This window comes from Hypanus sabinus, chromosome 6, assembly GCF_030144855.1.
Source record: "Hypanus sabinus isolate sHypSab1 chromosome 6, sHypSab1.hap1, whole genome shotgun sequence".
NCBI classification, from domain to species: Eukaryota; Metazoa; Chordata; class Chondrichthyes; order Myliobatiformes; family Dasyatidae; genus Hypanus; species Hypanus sabinus.
Window position 1 is genome coordinate 140,738,893 of NC_082711.1, and position 26,140 is coordinate 140,765,032.

A 26,140-nucleotide genomic window follows, 5' to 3' on the forward strand; every position below is an offset into this window, starting at 1 on the left:
CAACAGATCGGGCAGCATCCATGGAGAGAAATGAACAGTCAACATTTCAAGCTAAGAATCTTAATCGGAACCGAAAAGAAAGAGCGAAGAAGCTAGAATAAAAGGATGGGGGTGGAGCAGGAGCACAAGATGGCGGGTGGCAGGTGAGTCCAGTGAGAGGGAGAAGGTAGGATGGTGGGGGAGAAGGAAGTGGGAATGATGTGAGAAGCTTGACTGAGGTGATTAGAGGTGATTGGTAGAAGAGGTAAAGGTCTGAAGAAGATGGAATCTGATAGAGAATAAATGCAGCCATTCCAAATGTTACACATACCCCTACGACTTCTCCCTCACCACCATTCAGGGCCCTAAACACTCTTTTCAGGTGAGATAGAGTTCCACGCCTATTGGTGTCATTTATTGTTCCTGTTTCTCCCAGTGTGCGTTCCTGTACATAGGTTGAGATTAAATGCAAACTGGGGGAAATCATTTCATTGAGCATCTTCACTTTCCACCATAGTAAACACTTTAATTACATTTCCCATTCCTAGCATTTCTGGTATGTCTGTCCCTGTCCACAGCCTCCTCTACGGCTAAGTTGAGGTTAAACATATTGGAAGAATAACACTTCAAATTCCATGATTTTTAGTTTCCAAATTGACTTCATCAGGGTTAATTTCTCTAACTTCCAATAACCACTCCCCTCTGTCCTCCACACCCTTTGTTTTCCTTTAACCCCGGTTCCATTGCCCCTTCTCTTCCTCTTCCTCCACCCCCTCCCCATGACCTGCTCATCACCCACATCTTCCTCTCATTCCCCACTTCCTTCCCTTTACTGTTCTCCCCTATCAGATTCCATCTTCTTCAGCCCTTCTTCCACCTAGCACCTCCCAGTTTCTCAAACAATTACCCCTATCCCACCTACGAATCTCCATCACCAGATTCACTTATCACCCACCAATTTGTACACCTTCCCCTCCCTCAACACTTCTATTCTGGCCTCTGGCTTCTTTGTTTTCAGTCCTGATGAGGGGTCTAGGCTTGAAAAGCTAAATGATAGATTTCCTTTATAGACATTGCCTGGTCTTGTGAGTTCCTCCAGCATTTTTTGTATGGTGCATCAGTAAATGTAAATTTGGTTTGGGAACAAAGTATTAAATCACTCCATGAGACAATAAAGAATGGGAAAGTGGGCAGATTCATTCTTTTTTTTATGCTGTCTTCCTGTCTTCTAGCTTCTTGCTGGAATTCTTTTCAAATTGTGGTTGTAAATTCAGATTATGTAGTGCTAGTTTTTTTCATGTTACAGAGGTTGATTTGCCCAACACCTCTTGTAAATTGAGTGCATGCATTTTATATTAACTTGCAGTGTTCAGAGGTATCTGGAATTTGTGCCCCAGTCATTGAAAATTAACGAGCAGATACTGCAAGCAAAAAGGACAGTGAATGGTATGGTGTTGTCTATTGCAACAATATTTGCTATCTAACAGAAATTATATTGGGCTCTGGTGAGAATGCAACTGGAACATTATATATCAATCTGGTTTCCTAAGATATAATTCTGATAGAGGGAATGCAGTAAAGATGCACCAGACTGATTCTGGGAATGGGGGAGACAGTCTTGTGATGGGCATTAAGCAGGCTTGGCTGATACTTCCTAGGCTTTAGGGAAGAGAATGTGCTGGAGCTTTTGGAAAGTATCAAGTTGGATAAGTCACCAGGGCCAGGCGAGATGTAACCAAGGCTACTGTGAGAGGCAAGGGAGGAGTTTGCTGAGCTTCTGGCAATGATCTTTGCATCATCAATGGGGACGGAGAGGTTCCGGAGGATTGGAGGGTTGCGGATGTTGTTCCTTTATTCAAGAAAGGGAGTAGAGACAGCCCAGGAAATTATAGACCAGTGAGTCTTACTTCAGTGGTTGGAAAGTTGATGGAGAAGATCCTGAGAGGCAGGATTTATCAACACTTGGAGAGGCATAATATGATTAGGAATAGTCAGCATGGCTTTGTCAAAGGCCAGTCGTACCTTACGAGCCTGATTGAATTTTTTGAGGATGTGACTAAACACATTGATGAGGGTAGAGCTGTAGATGTAGTGTGTATGGATTTCAGCAAGGCATTTGATAAGGTACCTATCCAAGGTTATTGAGAAAGTAAGGAGAAATGGAATCGGAGGCATGGAATTGCTTTGTGGATCCAGAAATGGCTTGCCCACAGAAGGCAAAGAGTGCTTGTAGACAGGGTCATATTCTGCATGGAGGTCAGTGACTAGTGGTGTGCCTCAGGGATCTGTTCTGGGACCCCTACTCTTTGTGATTTTTATAAATGACCTAGATGAGGAAGTGAAGGGATGGGTTAGTAAATTTGCTGACGACACAAAGGTTGGGGTTGTTGTGGATAGTGTAGAGGGCTGTTAGAGGTTACAGTGGGACATTGATAGGCTGCACAATTAGACTGACAAGTGGCAGATAGAGTTCAACCCAGATAAGTGTGAAGTGGTTCATTTTGGTAGGTCAAATATGATGGCAGAATATAGTATTAATGGTAAGACTTGACAGTGTGGAGGATCAGAGAGATCTTGGGATTCGAGTCCATAAGGCACTCAAAGCCGCTGCGTAGGTTGACTCTGTGGTTAAGAAGGCATAGGCCGCATTGGTCTTCATCAACCGTGGGATTGAGTTTAAGAGCTGAGAGGTAATGTTACAGCTATATAGGACCCTGGTCAGACCCCACTTGGAGTACTGTGCTCAGTTCTGGTCACCTCACTACAGGAAGGATGTGAAAACTGTAGAAAGGGTGCAGAAGAGACTTACAGTGTTGTTGTTTGGATTGGTGAGCATGTCTTATGAAAATAAGTTGAGTGAACTTGGCCTTTTCTCCTTGGAGTGACAAAGGATGAGAGGTGAATTGATAGAGGTATATAAGATGATGAGAGGCTTTTTCCCCAAGGCTAAAATGGCTAACATGAGAGGGCACGGTTTTAAGGTACTTGGAAATAGGTACAGAGGAGATGTCATGGTTACGTTTTTTTTACGCAGAGAGTGGTGAGTGCATGGAATGGGCTGCTAGTGAAGGTGGTGGGGACAGATACAATAGGGTCTTTTAGGAGACTCTTGGATAGGTGCATGGATCTTAGAAAAATAGATGGCTATGGGTAACCCTAGATAATTTCTAAATTAAGTATATGTTTGGCAGAGCATTTTGAGCTGAAGGGCCTGTATTGTGCCATATGTTTTCTATGTTTCTATGCTTTGGAAGAAGGAGAAGACATTTGATTGAAGCATACAGAATTTTTATGGAGCTTGGCAGGGCACATGCAGGAAAAGTGTCTAGAATCACAGGCCGCAGTCTCAAAGTGCTAGGTCAGTCATCCATAACTGAGTTGAGAAGGGATTTCTCCACTCTGATGGTGTTTAATGTTTGGAATTCTCTGCCCAGAGGCTCGGTCATTGAGTATATTTAATAAATTCTTGGATATTAAGGAGGGTGAAACACATTGAGATAGTGCAGGAAAGTGACACAAAGTTAAAAGATGAGCTGTGACTTTACCGGATGGTGGAACAGGTAGGATAGACTGAATTTCCCACTCCTTCTACTTCTTGTATCATGTCCCAAAGTATTGGTGGTGTGGTGGCCCTTCTCCATGCACACAAACTGGTGGTAAACAGTAGACGTTGTTGAAATCAACAACGTCGTGTCAATCATCACCAGTCAGAACACCCTGTTCTAGTTATTTCCCTCTACAGGTGCTGCCTGACTTGCTGAGTCCCTCCATCATTTTGTGTGTGATGACAAGTTTATTGTCATAAGCACATGTATGGTGAGATCTAGTATAATGAAATGTTTGCTTGCAGCAGCATTAGTACAGTGAACACACATACTTAAACAGTACATTAAGTTATACCATGCATTGAGAAAAGACTGCACAAAAACAAGACCTTAAAGCAAAAAAGAGCAAAGACACATTGAATGACAAGTCCATGGTCATGCCAGAGGGGGATTGCAATGTTCTATTGCTGCGGTAGGGTTAGAGATGTATAGGTTGGTTCACCAGAAGCTTGCAGGAAAGTAGCTGTCCTAAACCTGGTGGCGTGGGACTTCAGGTTTCTGAACTTCCTACCCGACAGTATCAGCAAGAAAATGTCATGTCCTGAATGATGGGGATTGTTCATGATAGATGGTGCCTTCTTGAGGAAGTGTCTCCTTGATATGTCGTCAATGGTGGTGGTGGCTATATGTGATCTCCAATTTGGATAGAGAAGGTGTACAGACATTTCCAAACAAGATCGCTAGGAATAACAATCACTAGAGTGCAATAGGAGCGCCAGGTGTGAGAAACTACATTGGAATCATTCCCATTATTGCAAAGTTTTCACCTGGTCTAAGTTCATGGCTAGTGACCACACCCAGAAGATCCTAACAGACAATTTCATATCTTTGGAGAATACAGACCTTCCTTCAAATCAGACCAGTCATTTATCCCTCTGCTTTTAGCTAGAATACCAGGTCAAAATTTTGTTGCTTGAATAAAAAGGCTGTCGAAGTTGCAGCAAGGCAAGGGCTAAGATATTGTCTGGGTACGGACAGTTTTCAAATAGTGTGCAGTCAACTTAGGCAAGAAAAGTCTCCGAGTAGCATAACTTCCCTTTGCACGGTGTACCAAAACAAGATAAGAATGGAAGGCACACACTAACTATGGGACAATTACTTTACTAACTCTGAAGTATCATTGGCAAAAACCTTACAGTTTCTATTAGTTATCAACACCTGTAGTGTGAATAGTGATTGATTATGCAAATAAGTAACTTGAACTTCCCAAGATTAACTAATGGTCATTATCTGCATCCAATTAGTCAATTTTCTGTATAAAAATTATGTTTATTTTAGCTGTTCTCCTGGTGCACAAGTAAATAAAGGGAAGTACATTTCCCATACCAGGCAATGATGCAGTCAATCAGGATGCTCTCAATTGTGCCTCTGTAGAAAGTCCTTCGGATTTGGAGACCCATACCAAACTTCTTCAGCTGTCTGAGGTGAAAGAGGCTCTGTTGTGCTTTTTTCACCACACAGCCATTCTGAACAGACCATGTGAGAGCCTCAGTGATGTATATGTTGACAAACTTAAAGCTGTTCACCCTCTCAATCCCAGATCCATTGATGCCAAATGGGGCTAGCCAGTCTCCATTCCTCCTGTAGTCCACAACCAGCTCCTTTGTTTTTACGACATTGAGGGACACTGACAGCCCGTTTTTCCCACCTGCTGGTAATCTGACAGGAAGGATTCAGGAGGATTCAGATCCAAACTGGCAAGTCAAGGGTTACTCAAGCAACTGTGCTTGCATGCAGCCGGCTCTAATGGCATTCTGGTTTGAGCTGATAAGTAGCAAATGACATCTGTCTTACTCAAGTACCAATAACCATCTCTGGTTGTATAAAAGTGCCACAGTTTGCAATTTCACCTTCAAAACACACGGCTCTCCAACTTGGAAATAAGATGCCGTTTTTCTGATACTACTGGGGACCAAATGTTGGAGAGCAGCTTAAACAGCACTCGGAGAATAGCTGTGGTTAAATAGGTTTCAAATGGCAACATTCCTCCTCCTTTTCAAGGGCAGTTAATGGTAAATACAGATCTTAGCAATGAAATTGGCATCCATAGAGTGAATAAAAATATAGAAAACAAATTTTCACCTCAGATACCCATACCTCCCACCTTCCTTCTGCTGCTGATAATTAAACAAAATCATCAGTCCATCTTGTTACCACCAATCTGGATGAATACACCAGATGGTCCAATCATACCCTGTTAGCCAAATGGCTTGCAGAAAGCTGCCACCTTCATCAGGCTCTGAAATGTGTTTGCCTTTGCGTCGAGATTGTCTGGCTGTGAACTGTATCAGCTAAGCCAATGTCACAGCACTTCGCATTCAGCAGCACCGAAGGCCACTAACTGAGGGGGCAGTGGAGGGATCACCAGTGTGATCATCCTGAAAAAGGCCAGTTGCTTTATGCGCCGGGAAGTCCTTGTCACCTCTCCTGGGCAATGCCCAACGGGGTTGGTGATCTGGAAACTGCATTGTGGGACTGTCATGACTTCGCAAAACATTTCTGAATTTGGATCACAAATGCCCGCATCCTTTTGGTTGCTTTTGTTCTCTAGGGAGTCCGTGTCGCCCCTCCTGGGCAGTGCCCGTCAGTGCTGGTCATCTTCCAGATGGTACATTGCCATGGCATCTCAAGCAATTCTGGATTAGAATCTGTAGTGTTCACTTGATGAATGACCTTGACCTGTATTAGTATGGAAGATGAGATACTGACTGTTGCAAGCTATACCGATGGATAGGTTTGCAAGTGTCTGTTCAAAAATAAATGAAAACTTTGAGTAAAAAGTAGTTGTAAACTTTGGTGACTGAAACATGAGTAGGCTTGAAGAAGAAGGAAGGAAGAGAACATTGCATAAATGTCAAACACAAACTACACTGCAGTTGCTGTGGTCAAATCAACACGTACAAACAAGCTGGATGAACTCAGCAGGTCAGGCAGCATCCATTGAGCGGAGCAGTCAACGTTTCGGGCTGAGACCCTTCATCAGGACTGAAGAAGTGGGGGGCAGGGGGGAAGGTGGGGGGAGGGTGAAAAACCAGTCAGAGGAAAGATCAAGGGATGGGGGAGGGGAAGCAGGAAGGGGATAGGCAGAAGAGGTGAAGAAGGAATGTAAGGGGAAAGCACTATGGGTAGTAGAAGAAGGCAGAATCATGGGAGAGGTGATAGGCACCTGGAAGAGGCGGCATAGTGGAAGTGGAATGGGGGAAAGGGAGAGGGAGGGAACTACCGGAAGTTGAGGAATCGATGTTCATACTAAGGGGCTGGGGACTACCCAGACGGTATATGAGGTGTTGCTCCTCCAACCTGAGTTTGGCCTCATCATGGCAGTAGAGGAGGCCATGTATGGACAATTCCAAATGGGAATGTGAAGCAGAGTTGAAGTGGGTGGCAACCGGGAGATCCTGTCTGTTGTGGCGGACGGAGCAGAGGTGCTTGACGAAGCAGTCCCCCAATCTGCGTCGGGTCTCGCCTATGTAGGGGAGGTCACACTGGGAGCAGTGGATGCAATATATGTTTAAGAGTTCATTGCTCCTGGTTTTGTAGAATGTAGTTGTAATTATTATTGTGTAATAATTAGGGGCTGGTATGTAGAACCCACGTACCTTTTTTCTGTCTGTATTGTATTTTGTGTTGCATGCAGACTCAATGGGCCAAATGGCCTACGTCTGTTCCTATACCTTATGTTTTTTATTACGGGTTATGGTCATTTGTCACGTGGGTTGGGGCATGGTAGAAGTAAATGAGTTGTCACGTATTCAGCCTTTGCCCTTGTCAGTTTAGTTTGGAGATAGAGACCAGACTGTGCTGTACTTCTTGCTGGGGAGAAGGGAGGGTCTCCAAGCTCTGCACAAAGAATTGTGCAAGATTTGCTCTCAAGCGTTTAATGTAGGCTCCAGGCAGCCTGCTAATGCTCCAAGAAATTTATTGTACATGGCCATCAGCCTTTGCCAGCAGGTGTCCATTGTCTGGTACAGAACCCACAGGAAACATTGCCTTCCAGAGAACCATACTTGCATTATCCCTTCCCAAACCTGGCTGCTGACTTTACCAGGTTGGTGACTTATCATATCCTGTTCCAATGTCTAAACCATTCTGTGTACCAGGCACGTTTGAACTGGAGACTGAGAACCAACAGACTAAAATGATACTTCCTTCAATGCTAGGTTGCAGCACAGAATCCCTAGACTAGATTGATGGGTGTTCTTGGCTCTTTGAAGATTTAAAGAAAAGAAAGGTATGATCATAGAGGCGGTTAAGTAAGAGGTGCTGGCTTATACAGTTGTTTGTAAATCAGAAGTAGTTTGGGATGGGGAAAAATTGTGATGTACAAACAGAATTGAAAATCAAAAGAATTGCAATGCTGGAAATCTATCATCAAAACAGAAAATGCTGGAAATATACAACAGGTCGGGTCACATCTGTGGGAAGAGAAATTGAGTTTTCCTTTTAGGTCTTCAGTCGATGACTGAGTTCTAGGAGTTCAGTTCCTCCCCTTTTCACCCTGTCTACCAAGGCATCCTGAGTCATATCTGAGAATTAGAATGCCGATGGCTTCGGTCATGCCAATAAACATCATACAGAGGAATGAAAGTAATGATAATGTGGTTGGAGAAGGAATTTTATGTACATCACCCACTGTTAAACATTAGATTATGTCAGCATGCGGATCACAGGACAATTCCAACGTTGTGCAGTTTAGCCTGATGACCTTACAAAAGCTTGTGTTAGTTGATCGGGTCATGCTAATATGCCTGGACGTCCCACTGCTCATGCCTAAGACACTTTTCTTCTTTGGATGTGGAGCGTTGGCTTAGCTGAACCTCCACATTATCCACTGTCAAAGGCTTCTGAACAGCTCTTAAGTTTCTCCGGTTGTCACCGACATTTAAAATTAATGGATTTAAATAATCAAAGAAATACTGTCATTTCAGCCCTATGTTTCAGAGTTCACAAACTGTGGCAGAATTCCACTCGGTTTTTCCCTTTTATCTCTTCTCCTTAAATCCTCCTTGAATATTTTTAACTGTTAGGGAAGTAATTCAGAAAGGTGTTGTAATTTCCTTTGTTTTAAACACTTGCACCAGTAATATCTGAGAGTGAATGCTTGAGCAAGTGAGATGTGGATTCTACCTCATGTAACGTGGAAGAGCAGGTTCAAGGATCCAGTGGATGAACTGAAATGAATTGAATTGAACCAGGAAACACTGATTTAAAAATGGATGTGTGGGGTGTTTATTTAACAGTGGAACACTAAATCTATCTAAACAAGTATTTGTCTAAGCTATCCATAACCACTACCCCATACACTCAGTTACCCTTTAAGTGAACAGATACTCTGCCAAAACCCAAGAAGTAAGCATGCTACAAAAAGATACTTAAATAAACAAACCGTGGGGGTAGAGGGTGTGTCTATGTCTGCAATGTTCTTGTTCAGTAGACCTTTGGGACTGGTCACAAATTTAGCTTGAAGTCAAGTCCCATTGGTGGCAGAAATGAAAGAGAGTGAATCATCTGCACGTGCCGTCTTTTATGCCCCCAATGTTCCTGGAACCAGAGATGGGCTCCAACACACTCAGAACCAACCAAAGGGAAAGGAGCTCTGCAAACTTTAAATGAACCAATCGACACTATAGAAGCGGCTTTCGAACAGAAGACACACCCCAGAAACTCAAATAAAGCTGTAAGTCCTGAGCACCACTTGTTTCTGAAATTAGAATCGAGAACATACATTGTTTGCAAGCACTCTAAAAAGGAAATTATTAGCAGAAGTTTAAGAGGATAATCAAGTTATTATTAAAAGATATGTTCCTGTATATCAAAGATGGCAATTCCGTATATTTATTGATAAGAAAGAAAATGGAATGTTAACAAAAAATAACTATCTTTGGGTCAGTTTTAGTTGTGGGGTTATTTTGAAGTAAGAAAGTGGACTCACGCACAATAAAACAGAGTTATGGTCTTATGGTGCTGATATCCATCCACTTCAAGATTTGACATCCTGTGCATTCAGAGATGCTCTTCTGCACACCATTGTTGTAACACGTAATTATCTGGTTACTGTTGCCTTCCTGTCAGCTTGAACCGGGTGGCCATTCTCTGTATGAATAACTTGGACCTTTAATGGCTATCTTTTATATTATCTTGAACACTCAGGATTTGTGAATGACATGGATTTGTAATTGCAACATAAAATTGCAAAATTGGATACAAGATCAAAACAATTTAATCAAATGTGGATTTTCAAAAATGATTTTCTGATGTGAATTGAAGTCAATCACATGGATACAATTTATCAAAAGTAAAAATCTTGTACTAATGTGTATTCAAGTGAATGAGAGAATGTAGGTGCTTTCTGCTGGAAAGGCTGGGCTGTTGCCTGTGCCGATCAACAAAGATTTTACCTGAGAGATTTGGGATAATGGGATGATGTGGGTGAGAAAAGTAAATATTTCCAGAAACCTTTGATAGTTTGATAAAGTCACCCAAACTGTAAGAATACCATAAATGTTTAGAATGAGGTTGGTATCCTGGGGGGGAGGGTGTGTGTGTGTGTGTGTGTGTGTGTGTGTGTGTGTGTGTGTGTGTGTGTGTGTGTGTGTGTGTGTGTGTGTGTGTATTGATTTGATTATTACATATACTTTACATTAACCTGTGCATGGCAATGAATGGTAAAACTGCACCCAAATATAGGTCTCCATGTAAGTACAATATTTTGAAGGCAGCACCCATTATGGTTACAGTGACTGAGGAGATCAAGGACATTTTAAAGCCATCAAGGGATTAAACATACTTGAAACTAAATACAATACTATCTGCTAGAGTGATTAAAATTAAAAGTGTAGAGGGGCATAGCACTGGGCCACTCGAAGGGTAGAGTGAAAATATTCTTTACAGGATGGAAATGGATGAAATTAGAGTACAGGAATCTTTCAAACCCATGATTTCTAGGCAGTTATGTTTTATTTTGCTTTAAAATGATCATGTGATGTTTACATAGTATGCTTTAAAAACATCAGTCAATACACTAATAATAGAAAATTAAAATGAAATTCCAAATGCAAGAATCTCTTTTTTAAAATTCATTTCCATCTTGTGGGTAAATCATACAAAGTATACTTTCATTCCAGTCATTGAAAATCCCAGGAATCTGAAAGGTTAGTGGAAAATTTCAGATTTTCCAAGAAAACTGAAAATCTCAGCAGGCAACATTGGTGGATATTAATGCTTTATGTTGAATACATTTTGTCAAAATTGGGAAATAAAAGAAGCATGTTGGTTTAAGTTGCAGAGATGATGAGGATGGCATGGATAGAACAAAGAGGCTATCTCTGAGATGTTGTAAACCAGCTCATCCAGTGGGTGGATTATTGAAGTCTGAGAGTGAAAGAACAAATAAATGGACACAAAGTTGAAAGATGTAAATCTGGCCAGGCCATGATCTGAATTGCGAAGGGTAGAGTTTCAGCTGCGATCCACATGGCATGAATTGGAGCCTGAGCCATTTACTAAGGAATGAGATTTGCCCCTGGAGGAGAATCGCGGTCATACTTGTTGGCAGAGCCATGGCTCTGGAGGAGATGCCACCTCACTTCTCCAGCAGCTTGGGTTTGAGCCTTACCTGCAGAGCTCCGGCACACTTCTGCTGACCACACAGATTTCTCCAGGGTGTTCTGCTTTCTTCCTACAACCCAAAAATAAATTACCTGATCATTGCAAATTTCTCCTCATGCGTAGGTGAATGATAGATTCTGGGGGGAGGGGCAGTTGAAGGAAGCAAGGAGCAAATCAAATGGGTTGATGTAGGATCAGTATTAAACCGGATGCCTGATGGCTGGTGCAGATTCAGGGAGCTGAAAGATCTCTCAAGGCTGCATGACACTATGACTCTGAGATCTTTTGAAGGAACTTAAGAGTGAGCAAGGTAAAAGTGTCAGAAATAAGCCTCAGCAGATCTTAAAGGTGGTTTGACAAGAAGAGAAATGCCAACGAATCAAATAGATTAAAAAAAGAGATTGAATAAGGTCAAAGGTAGCATCCCCTTTAAACTCTGTGTGTGTGTGTGTGTGTGTGTGTGTGTGTGTGTGTGTGTGTGTGTGAGTGTCTGAGTCTGTGTGCGTGTGAGAGAGGGAAAGAGAATATTACCTTAGGGATACCTAATGGGACTGACAGGGTTAAATGCTAAAGCTCTTACTGTAATTGCTGTTCTGCAAAAATAGAATTACATTTAGGCCTTTGGTTCAGCTGGTGGGAGGTGGAGGATGTTTGTTTTGCACAAGTATGTCATTATTGCAAACTAAGGAGGGAGGACCAATTTGAGAGAAAGAACCATCTGTACTGTTACATTTTATCATTCCTGGATGTTGTCATGGCTACTGTCAAAAATAATTGTTTTAGTATTTCTCACAACTAAAGCTTTACTTAAAGTTTAATTTTAATATAACCACAATGAACTTTCATTTCCACATTAGATTTGGTCAAGAAAATCTATTCATTGCTATCTTCTAAAAGCTGGAATGATTCTTAGTTGAGTGGTGTCCATTAACTATAGAAAGATGATGTTGTGAAAGAAGGAAGGATTAAAAGCAAGGATGATGGTGTACGAACTGTCTGAATAATGGGGCCATGGTTGTGAACGTAACTACAAGCTCTGGCTAAGCAGCAGGAGGCTACACTTTTCAGCTCACACAACAAAAGATGATCTAAATCAGAGACTCCGGTTACTCATGGCTACTCAAGCACATTGGATAGTCCAGGTTTTACTCGGGGTGAAAGAGGCTGAGGGGTGATTTGTCAGTCCTGACGAAGGGTCTCGGCCCGAAACGTCGACTGTAGTTCTCCCTATAGATGCTGCCTGGCCTGCTGCGTTCCACCAGCATTTTGTGTGTGTTGCTTGAATTTCCAGCATCTGCAGATTTCCTTGTGTTTGCAGAGTAGATTGTAACTCTTTTCATGTAGGTGTATGGGGCAATTAAACTCTGTTCAAATTGAGAGAAGTCATATCTTGCACTGCTTACCTTGTTCATTTTATTGTATGTAAGATGGTGCTATGTTAAAAGAATGGCAAATATGAAACAAAATTTTCCCCATCCTAGTCACTGTTCTATCCTGAATCAAACTAGTGACAATTTTGGAAATTAAAAAAGAAACTAACATTGCTGGAAACTTGAAGTAAAACAGAAAATGCTGATAATACTGCACAGATCAGGCAGCATCTATGGAAAGAGAAGTGGCGCCAAGTAACATAGCAACCTAGCTCTGATGAACTTACAGACCCAAAACCGAAGCCATGTGCCATGTTTTTTTCTGGTCTCCGCTCTTGTTTTCACTAACATGCTGATGCAGTAACCTCCAGTGCAAAGATGAATACTTCAGCTCCTGCCCAGACATCTATTTTCCCTCCTCCATAAAACTAGGTCACCTTAAACTCTTGCAACCTTCAATCCAACAGACTGCAGATGGTGTGGGGGACATTTCCAGATGATGTCTTTGTAGATTTTTTGGTCAATGAAATATCCATTTGAAGTCCATTTGTATTTGCCATTACAAAATAGAATACCGCAGTTGCTGCCTGCATTGGTGGAGAGAGGAAGTATTTCTGTTTCTTTCAGTGAACATAGCTTGACTTGTTGATGATAAGCATCTGTGAGCAATTTCGATAAGGTTCCTGCAACAATAGTTATTGTGGATATGAAGGAGGTAACATTTTGGAGTGGATAGAAGATTAACATCCTACAGACAATGAAGAATAGACATAAATGAGTATTTTTCTGGTTGGCAAGCTGAAACCAGTGATGTTCCACAGGGAATGAGTGAGTTAAAAAGTCCGTGTAAGCAACATCTACAACATACCCATTATCAACTTTCTTTATAACCTCATCAGATCATCAGAAAATTTAATTAGTTAAACATAATTTGATTGTAACAAACTGATGCTGTGATGTTTTTATCAGCTCAAATTTCTCCAAATTCCTACAATATTTTTATTGATTTATTTTCTAAAATTTCTCCGGATCTGAAATAAAATGATTCATAATCCTATTTAAACAAATGCTGGGATGAATCTTGTGCTGGATAACAATTTATGTTTGTGTAGGGAATTCATTAGGTTCATATTTTGCATTTAGGCATGTCATAGTCTTTATCAAATTAGACTGAATTCATTGATTGCAATGGCCAGAATAAAAATCAATACTTCTACAAATTCAATTGCATTGTTTAACATTTTTTAATGAAATTACTTTAACTTCTGACAATTTCAAAATCAATAGCAAGTTCCAATTCAAGAGCTCCAAGCACGAACTGTGTTCCTCTTGTGGCAGATCAGCTCTGGAAGTTTTTTAAAATAAGATATTTTCAGCAAAAGAGATCATTTAATATTTAGCTACTATGGCTGGTATTTATCTGGATTAGCAGACTTCTTCTTGGTATTTGGGCTAATGAAGCGAGGACTTCATGCGTTGCACTGCGCAAGTTACATCGTTTTGTTTAAAATGCATGCCCAATTACAAATGCCATAGAATTATAGTTTTAAAATTTGTTTCTCTGCCTAGTTTTGAAGAAACTGCTGATGCATGAATAAACTGTAAGAACTGCCAAAATAGCTGTAATTTTCCACAGTGCTGAAAGAAATTAGTTCTTTTTCACTATTAAGACAGAGCCAGAGATTAGTGACTAAACTTGGAACATTTAAAAATGAGCTTCTGACATTTGTTTTGAGTTCTTTGAATTAGGCTTTAATTTGTCTTGCCTGGCTCTAAGGTTTCAACAGTTCTTCATATATTTATATTTCTGGTAAGATCTCTGGTAAAACCTTTACCAGTAAAATGTGCAACAATTTATCCTCGGGAATGTGGCTGCCATTTTGCTACTCTCCAATTTTTATCATCACTGAAGTCAATTGAAATAAAAATTGGAAGATGGAAAATGGAGTATAAATTCACTGTCATTTAATTTATTAAGGTCTAACTTGTTGTTGCACCATAAAAAATTTCAATAATAACATTCAACTTTGTATATAAAAGGTACAATGGCACAGATGTAAATCTGAAATCATTATTGCTGAAATAGGAAGTATAGGTTAAGCATCTTGTGAAATAAGCTGTTTGTTTCTCAGCAAGTTATTCATCTTATCTATGCACCAATAAAATAAAAAGTTAATATTAATTTATGCATTCTACTCAAATTCAAATATCATATTCAAGTCGATATCTTTATGCTTTCAATCTTTGCTGTCTGAAATCACCTTAAATTATGGTCGTATGTTCTTAAATCCAATTCCAATCTATATACAAAGCTCAAAATAATAGACCTAAGAATCAGATTCCATACTCTGACTGGAACTGCTGGGACATAAAAATATTTATTTGATGTTCCTTCCTTATTGATCTTCCTTGGGCACAATCCCTTAAATTTTCATAACCAGTAAAACTCTCATTATTCTTAGAAATCTCAAAACGGTGTGTTACAAACTTCTTTTGCTGGTAGTCAGATGAAAGAATACTCATCAGGAAGCCTTAAGTGCTTTTTTTTGTCTAGGTGTATTGTCTCTGAAGGAGCAAGAGAGGTCTCACGTTAAAGATTCATCTGAAAGACGGTATCTGGTGTTGAGGACTCCCTCAGTATGGACAAGCATCAGCCCATATTTAAACAGTTAAAACCTGACAAGTGAACTAAGCATCTGCTTTTCTTTTGTCTAATTGTTTTCTTATTTCAGATGACCTCCTCAACAGCACAGTTAAGTCCCAAAACTTTTCATTCCAATGTGCTTTTATCCTTCTGTTGGGCTATGGGCTTCAGCTGACTTTCAGTTTATCACTCAAATGGTCATTCTTTACATGGGAGCCTGTAAAATGGCTTGAACTTTCCTCACAGCCTGCTTGATCTACCAGCTAATGAATCTGAGGACCTGATTTGCTTTTCCTTTCTTTGCTCCCACCACAACCACAAATGCCACAGCTTCCTTTACTCAGGAAAACCCAAAATTTTCCACAGCCAACTAAGTATATCTTGAATTTAGTCACTGTTGTGATGTGCGAAACACAGCAAACAATTTGTCCACAAGCGGTTCCCACAAAAGTTCAAATGGCTGAAACATTTTTCTATACAATGTTCAGGCTTTAAAAGGCTCTGATGAGGCCTCACTTGGAGTATTATGAGCAGTTTTGGGCCCCTTATTCAAAAAAGGATGGGCTGACATTGGAATAGAGTTTCACAGAAATGATTCCAGGATTGAAAGGCTTGTCACGTGAGGGCAGTTTGATGGCTTTGGGCCTGTTTCCATCCAAGGGATCAGTGTGGACATGGTGGAGGATTACAATACCTGGGGATACGAATTGACAACAAACTGGACTGGTCAAAGAACACTGAGGCTGTCTACAAGAAGGGTCAGAGCCATCTCTACTTCCTGAGGAGACTGAGGTCCTTTAACATCTGCCGGAAGATGCTGAGGATGTCCTACGAGGCTGTGGTGGCCAGTGCTATCATGTTTGCTGTTGTGTGCTGGGGCAGCAGGCTGAGGGTAGCCGGCACCAACAGAATCAACAACCTCATTCGTAAGGCCAGTGATGTTGTGGGGGTGGAACTTGACACTCTGACAGTGGTGTCTGAAAAGAGGATGCTGTCCAAGTTGCATGCCATCTTGGACGATGACTCCTATCCACTCCATAATGTACTGGTTAGGCACAGGAGTACATTCAGCCAGAGACTCATTCTACTGAGATGTAACACTGAGCATCATAGGGAGTCATTCCTACCTGTGGCCATCAAACTTTACAACTCAGATTCAGATTCAGATTCAGTTTATTGTCATTTAAAAACCACAAATGCAATGCAGTTAAAAAATGAGACAACGTTCCTCCAGAATGATATCACAAAAGCATATGACAAAGCAGACTACACCAGAAAATCCACATAATGTTTGGCAATCCCCAATCCAGAGTCCGGAGAGGCTGCTGCGTATTAATATCGCGCCACCATCTTAATGCGTTCCCCGGAAAGGAACTCCAAATCCACCAGACAAACAAGACCAAAAACTAAAGCTACAAGACCTGCACAAAACCATATAGTTACAACATATAGTTACAATAGTGCAAACAATAGCATAATTGATAAAAAAAAACAGACCATGGGCACAGTAAAAATAGTCCAAAGACGTTAAAGGACTATAAGTTCAAAAGCAATCACCACACAGTTTCCACAAGTCCCCAGGGTCCCGACAGACACGCCATCCCATGCTGGCGGCAGAAGGGAATACCCCCGCTATGGACTTCCACGGCGCTGCCCAACTCAGCCTCGCATTGAAAGCCGCACATACTGAAAGCGACCTAACCACAGTGGACTCTGAGTCCGTCGAACCTCCGAGCCGACGACCATACCCTCCGGCACAGCTTCTCCGAGCACCATCCTCTGCCGAGCGTATTAAGACGGCCCCGCCAACAGCCATTGGCAATGCGACCCTGAGGACTGGGGGCCTGTTCTTCCCAGCAGAGTCCTCACAGCAGCAGCAGCAACGAAGAAGGTCTTCCTGGAGATTCCCCGATGTTCCTCCATGCTCCCACATCCATTTTCAATCGATTATGATTGTGCATGGCACCCCACTTCACAAATAACAGATAATCAGTTCAGGAGTGGCCGCTGCAAGCTGTGTCGCACCGCCATCTTGGATCTTCTCCCTCGGAGTGTCAGACACCCTGAGCCAATAGGTTGGTCCTGGACTTATTTCCACGGCATGATTAACATTATTATTTAATTATTTATGGTTTTATATTGCTATATTTCTTCACTATTCTTGGTTGGTGCAGCTGTAACAAAACCCAATTTCCCCTCTGGATCAATAAAGTATGTTTCTCTGTCTGTCCGTATTCACTGGAATTCAGAAGACTCAGGGGTGACCTCATTGAAACCTTTCAAATGTGGAGAGGATGTTTCCTATGGTGGGGGGTCTAAGATCAGAGGACACAGCCTCAGAATAGAGAGACATCCATTTAGAATGAAGATGCGAAGGAACTTCTTCAGCCAGAGAGTGGTGAATCTTTGGAATTCATTCCCACAGGGGCTGTGGAGGCCAAGTCATCGGACATATTTAAGGCAGAGATTGATAGATTCTTGATTAGTCAGGGCTCGAAGGGCTATGGGGAGAAGGCAGGAGACTGGGGCTAAGAAGGAAATGGCAAGAGCAGACTCGATGGGCCAAATGGCCAAATTCTGCCCCTATACACTATCTTACGGTCTTATAACTTCACACCATGCAGTATATTCCTCATAGATTCTACGAGGAATCGGAGATCAGAAAAATTATCTTGTAAGAAATTTGCAAAGGAAATTCACATTCAAAAGCTCTAATAGTAATTAATCTACTGTAAAGAAAAAAAGCCTCTCCTACAGAAGCAAGGAAACAAACCGACTGCTATTAATGTGAAGTCTGCATGTTATTGCAATCAATTTGTAACAATATTCTATCTGGAGCAGTAATTAATTTGCAGGCTAGCATATAGTTTCATTAACCTCAAGGGCACTGTATTTTATTCCCCTGTTGCAGCATGGCCTCATGTTTTGACACTGCTCTGACTGGCGCATTGCCTTTGAAAACCTGTGCTCACACTGCTCTATGTATGTGTTGAGTATAATTTCCCCAGCAAGAGGCATTAAATCCTATGGTACAATCGCGATAATTATAGAGTCCACCCATTTGCAGACTGAATGAGGAGTGTGGCAAACATTGACTTCACACACCCTGTTCCAGAGGCCACATCCATAAACCCTTCCATCATTGAAAGCATTTCGGCATGTTCAAGCAGCTTAATTAGGTGTAATGATCTGTTACTGTCTGAGAATGAATATTTTTAATACTTCTCTTTTACTTTCTCCTGGCCTTTTATTCTGTGTCTGTCCTTCAGAGTAGCCGTGCTTCAATAGCTAATCAAATCACTTACTCAGCAAAAGAACTAACAAATTGATTTTTACAAGAACGGATTCAGACCGTCAAGTATGGAATTAGCTTCCCAGTCAAGGACACATAGAGGAAATCTATAGATTATAATTTTAGAGCACAAAAAGAACAAAATGCTGATGTACACGAGCGTCTGCCTATCTCTAAAATTACCAGACTACTGTTGAAAGTGTTATGTCTTCTGGGTTCATGCCCGTTACACACATCCTTTGAATGTAGTAAGTTTACATATTTGCTGTCAAATCCAAGTGACATGGATCATTATATTCTAAAACGGGAAAAAAAGTACAGCATTCTAATCCAGTGAGTTTGTTTACAAGTAAGACGGCAGTTACTCAGATGTCAGGCAGAACCTAGAATCTAATTGAATTCTGTTGGTGGAGCAGTGAGTGGTTAAGCCACTGGTCTGGGAAATCCACAGGATGAAAGAATCCAGCTGCATGGGCTCAAGTGGAATTTCAAATCACTTGATTAAATAACCAGGAACTAAACAAAAAGAAATCAAATTTCAATAATAGTGACCATGAAACTACCTAATTGTCATAAAAACCACTCTTCCATTATTCCCACTCACCTCCTCATGTTATTCCCATCTGCCCCCCCCCCCCACACATGAACCCCCCCCTTGGTTCCATGTCTCACCTTCCTCTTCTATTAGATCTTACCATCTTCAGCCCTTTGACCCCCTCACCTATCACCTCACTGTCCCCACTCTCCCCTCCACCGTCTGTCTATCGCCTCTCCTCATTTAGATCCAGCCCTTGTTCTACCACTTCCCTCCACCTTTCTCCACTGACCATCTCCCCTCTGCCTTTCAGTGCAGATGAAGGATATTGACCCAGTGTTGATTGTCCATTTCCACCCACAGACACTTCTTGAATTGCTGAGTTCCTCTGGATTTTTGTGTGTTGTTCTGTAATAAAAATCCCTCTCGTTCACAAACTATTTTGAGAGGAGGAAAACCTAACACTCTGTCCTCTTCTCCATGCTGACATGATAGAGTAGTTCACTCAGTTGTACCAAAAGTATCAAAACTGGTCCGAGGGAGATCAGCTGGCATTCAGGATCACCATTCCTCGCAGGATCTCCCTAATCACACACCATCATAATGTGGAAAAGTATCTCTGTTCTTCTAATGTCACTGGCACTGAACCCTAAGGATCCCTACCTGCTTTGGGGTGATTGTAGAATTCAGTTGGACACCACCTCCTCTAAAGCAATAAAGGTTAAGCAATAAATTCTGGTCTTACCTTTTATGGTTGGATCCTAAACTAAACAACTACATAGAATAAATGAACAGCTGGCTTATATGTAGAACAATGTTAGCCGAACTGTCAAGTTTTAAATGTAAGGGGCATTCTAACTCCTGTAGCTCATTTCCATTTGGGCAATGGCTGCTTTTCAATCACCAGCTCACACAGCTGTCACAGTCTACCTTATTATTTATTTATTTTATTTCATGGTACAGCATGGAATACGCCCTTTTGGCCCTCTGAGATGTGCCACCCAGCAATTTCTGACAGGCCCTGACTTAATCACGGGACAATTTACAATGACCAATTAACCTACTAACTGGCTCACCTATGGACCACAGGAGGTTACTAGAGCACCCTGAGAAATTCCACGTGCTCCACAGGGAGAACAGATCAATTCCTGTTAGGGGACACCGGGATCGAACTTTGAACTCTGATGCCCCAAGCACTGCGCTTACCACTACGCTACCTTGGCACCCCAGAGCCCGCAGGAGAGGTCTATGGAATGCACCACTGAGGGTGATGGTACAAACAGATTAAGGACATTTAAGAAGCTCTTGGATAGGCAAATAGATGAAAGGATATGGAGAACCGGGTGGGAGGAAAGGGTTAGATTGATCTTGGAGTGAGTTAAAAGGATCCAAAGGCCTATAATGTGCGGTACTGTTCTATGTAAAGTGGAGCACCATATCAAGGTCCGGTTGCTTCCCTTGCTCATAGCTCTGCTCTTCAAGAGGCCACATATGGGATAAGTACTGAAGTGAATGGGTGGGTCTATCCCCTGCAAATTTCACATATACCTTTAATAACATGGAAGGGATCCACTCTGCCTGTTCAAGTCTTTGCCAGCTCCCCACTGGCTCTATTCTAACATCCTTATTTCCCCAGTTCCTGCAATTTTGGAATATGGGAGGAAACAAGGGAACACAGTCAAAACACATCCAGTCATTTCAGTGTGCACCATGAAGTAGGTCTTTTACAGAGCAGGGCACGAGCAACCTCACTCTGAGATGGATGCCAAGGTCTCATCAGAAAGTAAATTCCGTCGGTGTGCGTTCTGTCTTTCAGGCAACTGATTCATGCTAAGCACATCCAGCTTTTATTTTAATGAGCAGTTTCAGCTCTGTGTTAGGTCACTTCCCATGCAGACAGGAAGTAGCAAGTATAAAGCACACTGGCTGGCTGGAAGCCAGGAGGTTATTTTGGGAGTGAAAGAAGTTTCTATCTAAAGCCATCTTGTTGTTTTCCCAGCCAAAGCATGGCTTGATGTACTATTGTTTAGAAATTAATCTAAAGGTATTAATAAGATTTTGCTGAAATAGGATGTTGTTTTCAAATTTATTAGACACTAACCTAGCTGAAAATGGTTTGCACATATTATTTACTTGTGGTGTTTACTTGTTGGAATCTTACAATATTTACCTGTAGGAAACTTAACCAAGTTCTTATTTATCTGTGTATATTTATTTGTGTGAATAGAACAATGTGATAATTACACTATATTTTCTTGTTTTTCAGCTTCACTCCTGATTTGCTATGTCATGCCTTTGAGTCTGCAATAAACAGAAGGAGCGAGGATGCTATACTCTGACTCTCATTGTCATTTTTGAATGCTTGGCTGACTGTCTAGTTGATGTTGCGGCACCTCAGCGAGGGCAGTACGGCGTGTGAGCTGATGATTAGGAGAGCATCAGATTGTCCAATGCTCACTCAGAAGTTCAGGCAGAGGGATTTAAGGCACAGAGGAAATTAATCACATTACAGGAGCCCTCAGTTCCACTGCCAGCCAGACGGGGACGGATCTTTCTGGCAAGTTGGCATCATTTTGTGAGCTGGGTTGAGTGCAGGATGAGTGCATTGAGAATGATCATATGAGGGCAGCACATTCTTCACCAGCTCGTGATCGGTGCTTGTTTACCGAGGGGAAAATGAGCAACTTGAAATACAGGCACCCTGCTGAGTTAAATCAGCAGTCTCTCTAAAGCCCGTATCCATTGGCTGTGCTTCGAGAATTAATTTGCAAGCTTTTTTTCCTGCAAGGTTCAGATGATATTGCAGTCCGTTCCAGGGTGTAAGCAAATGTGAGGAAGTAATGTGAAGAGAGGAAAAGAACCCTTTCTTGTCCTTCCGCCCCTACACTCTTGAATTGTCTTTGCCTTCTGAATCATACACTGACAAACCGAATTACACCCACCCTTTTCCTCACCCTGAGTTCTCCTTATCGCCTCCTCATGCCACAACCTCTCATTTACCTCGTACATCCTGACACAGTCTGCAAAATCGTCATCTTAAACCCAGCAGAACAAGAGAGCTTGTAAATTAGTGCTTGAGGCAGAGCCAGTGGATACGGGCTTTGAAGGGCTTGCTGAATTAACTCAGCAGGGTGCCTGCATTTATAGCTGCTTGTCCCCCCCCCCCCCCCCACCACTTAGCAAACCAGCAATCGCCACAAGCCGGTGTACATCTTTCCCATCATAAAAACAGAAAATACTAGAAATACACAGCAGTTAGGCAGTGTGTGTGGAAATGGAACAATTGATGTTTCAGGCCTGGGAACCTTCATTATAATCTATCCCCCATTTTCTGTTTCTAGTTCAGGATTCCAGTGTTAGTGACTATTTCTCCATAACCATCCTAACTGCTTTTTTTCTGTTCTTCTGGATCTGCCTTGGCAGTAAAGTCATTGGCAAGCAGAGAGCCCAGAGGATTACCATCATCAGCCTCCTTATTTGAAGCCCCTCTACAGAGTGGTGATCATTTCCCAGCTCTACTGAAAGACAGACCTTACTAGGGAAGTTAATTTACTGGCCAATCATAAGCAGCTTTACACAGTTACATAGCAACAAAGGAACTTATTATTTAATCTGTTTCAGCATTCAGGCCTGTCTCTAACTTAGCTCTATGTGACTGCACTTGCCCCATTTTGTTTAAACAAAGTCTGTTGGGTTCGGATTTAAACAATTTTTCTTGTGTTATATGTGGAAGGGACTTACAAACCTCTGTCACTCCTAAAAGGGCCAACCTATGACACAAAGCCTCATTTACCCCCATTTTTAGAGCCACAACCCCAGATAACAGACCTAACCAGTTGCCCTACACCACCGTCCTCCTCTGTCTGACCGAAATAATTCTTCCACTCAACAATTTCACTGTCAGCTCCTCCGACTTTCCCCAATCTACCTGCTTGGTGCCAGCCATGCCTGCCTTTCTATCAGCTACATGGAACAGTTCATGTCTGAGCCTACACCAGTAACTCTACAAATGTTTGTCCGTTACATTGACAACAGCATTGGTGCTACTTCCCATGCTGAGCTCATCAGTTTCTTCCACTTTGCCTCCAGCTTCGACCCTGCCCTCAAAATGACATGGTCCATCTCTGACTCTTCTCCCCCTTTTCTTCATCTCTCTTTTACCCAACTACTGACTCTCATAGCTACAGTATCTTGACTATACCTAATACTGTCACTTGTAATAAACCTATTCCCTTCTCTCTGTTCCTCCATCTCCAGTGCATCTGTTCTCAGGATGAGAATTTCATTCTAGAACATCTGAGATGTCCTATTTTCTTTCAAAGAATGGGGATCTCTTCCATCATGATCAATGCTGCCCTCACTTGAATTTTCTGTATATCCGCCCTTCCACCATCATAAGAGAGATAGGGTCCCCTTCTCCTTTCCTACTACCCCACAAGCCTCAGTATTGAGCACATTATTCTCTGTAACTTCTGCCATCTTCAACGGGATCCTCCTACTGAGAACATACCCCCCCCCCTTCCACTTTCCACTTTTCATAGGGATCATTCACTGTGTGACTCCCTTGACCACTCATCTCCCCCATTGATCTCCCTGAAGGCATTAATCTTTGCAAGCTTGAAAAGTGCCCCTACACCTCTCCCTCACTACCATTCAGGGCTCCAAACAGCCCTTCCAGGTGAGGCTACACTTTAACTGTGCATCCGTTGGGGTCATCTACTGTAGCCGGAACTCCCAGTGCAGCTTCCTTTACATCGGTGAGACCTGATTCAGATTGGGGCATCGCTTTGTCAAGCACTTGCCCTCTGTCTGCTGCAAAATGCAGGGTTTCCCAGTAGTTACCTATTTTAATTTGACTTCCTATGCCCATTCTGACGTGTCTGTCTGTGGCCACCTCTACTGCCACGATGAGGTCAAGCTTGGGTTGAAGAAGCAACACCTGATATTCCAAACCGATGGCATGAACGTTGACTTCTCTAACTTCTAGTAATTGCTAACTGTTTTCCCCCTCCATCCCCATTTCCCCTCTTTATCCATTCCTCATTCTGGTTACCCTCACCTCTCTACTCCTCACCTGCTCTTATTCTAGCTTCTGCCCCCTTCCTTTCTGGTCTTAATCAAGGTTCTTAGCTGAAACATAAGCTGTTTATTCCTCTCTGTAGATGTTGCCTGACTTGCCGATTTCCTCCAGCATTTCAAGTGTAGCTTATAAAAAATATATTTCATCTGTTTTCTCTACTGATTCCCTTCAATATCCATAGTCACATCACCCTTAACCTTCCAGAGTTGGGGAATGCAATCCTTGTTTGTGGAATCTCTCCAAGTAATTTATCCCAGGACTCTCTAGTGTCATTCTTGTAAATACATCCTCTGAGGCCAATACAAAATTGCCAAGTTGCACTATCTAAAACTGTTTACAGAATAGATATGATTGACCAGACCTTTGTTTCACTTGAATAAACTTTATAATCTTGAATTCTAGTTCCCTGGAGATAAGGTATGGAATTCTACAAGTCTGTGTTGTTATATTCTGAAAGATTAATGCCTTGAATGCTTCTGTCTATAGATCTCCACTGCTTCTAGGTTTTCACCATTTAGAAAGTATTCTGTTTCATCCTTTTTTAATTTGAAAATGGATCACCTCATTTTGACTACACTGAAAACCACTTTGCCTACTTGCTTCATTTAATAGCTTTTGTAATGTTCCATCTGCACTGATTAAAATGTCTCCTATCTTTCTGACACTGGCAAGCATGGGTCTGTGGGACTTTGTTCCATCATCCGATCTTTTGTAAACAGTGAATAATTACAGCCCAACCACAGATCCATACTAGAAACTGCTTAACTTGAGTATCTGTCTCTTATCTCTTCTCTCCATGTCCTGCATCTTAGCCAATTTCCTAATCAGAGCGACAATTCTCCAACAGCTGAGTGAGTACCTACATAAAATGAAGTCTCCATGTGAGCCAAGTGCCATTCAGCAAGGCTGCATAAGTAACACCAAGTTCATCAGTGGTGAGCCGTCCTTGCTATCTCTCTCTGATCCGATGAAAAGCCAAATTATACACCTTAGGAACATTTTGTTTGGAGATGTTATGGTGAAAGCCCTGCCAAAGAGCTTCAGCGCTATGTCAAAATGCAGAAGACAACTTCCCGCCCTGTTTGGTATCACCTTTCCGAGTGATTCTCCCACTTATTCAGGTGAGTGTGGGTATCTTTAACAGTGTCCTCAGTGTAGCCCATATTGAAGCTCATATCTCTACCATGCAGACTCTGGCCCTAGACAGAATAGAACAACTTTCAAAAATTTAAGTATCTTCTGCCATCAACTCTGCTAAAGACCTCCAGCCCAGATGAGTAGAGGGGGTACACTGGGAGCAGCAGATGTTCCTTATCAGGATTTCAACATGTGCATTCCTTTGTAGCTTCCTCAAACAATGCCCACCACAGTTACTGGTGTGATGACTGAGTTCACTACCCACAAAGCCCTAAATCCAAAAGAAGATTTTAAGTCCTACCCCATATAGTTATCTTCAGATAACTTCACTGTAGGAGGTTATACTGCATCAACTTACTCCATTTACTTTTCTAACTAGTCTTTACATCAAGGTCAGGCTCCCAATGCCCATTATTTGAATGATGGTTCTGTCCTCTCTACCAAGGAGGAGATACTTCCAGCTAATGAAGTAGTTTAAGCATATTTTATTTTTAATGATGCACATTTTAAATTTAGACCAAGAATTCTTAACATATTTAAAACTTACAGATGGCTTCTGAATTATAAAAGATTTCCAAATTACATAAGTTTTATAAACTATAAAGGATTTTCAAACACAGGTACAATTCTTAAAAACTAAAAGAACATACCAAGTTGCAAATGAGTGAGTCATCCATCACAGAAATTTAAGGTTGAGGAATGCATTCCAGTTCATCCTTCTATCACACTGTCTTTCTGTCATACTCGTTGTCTAACTATCCCTAATGCTTTGTAACATGTATACTGTTTTGCTACTAGAAGACATAACCCGCACATGATGTTTTTCAAATACCTTTACTGGGACAAAGTAATTCACACAGATGGTCTAAAGACTTCTTTGGACAGAGATC

The 26,140-nt window shown here is 41.7% G+C and overlaps 1 long non-coding RNA gene across 1 annotated transcript; it reads left to right on the plus strand.

Annotated features, from left to right (window-relative positions):
• The first annotated feature begins 1,369 nt into the window (after positions 1-1,369).
• On the plus strand, positions 1,370-21,346 carry LOC132395086 (uncharacterized). Its single transcript, XR_009512521.1, has 3 exons — positions 1,370-1,425; positions 7,745-7,815; positions 21,300-21,346. It is a non-coding gene; the product is annotated as an uncharacterized LOC132395086 (long non-coding RNA).
• Positions 21,347-26,140: the final 4,794 nt, after the last annotated feature.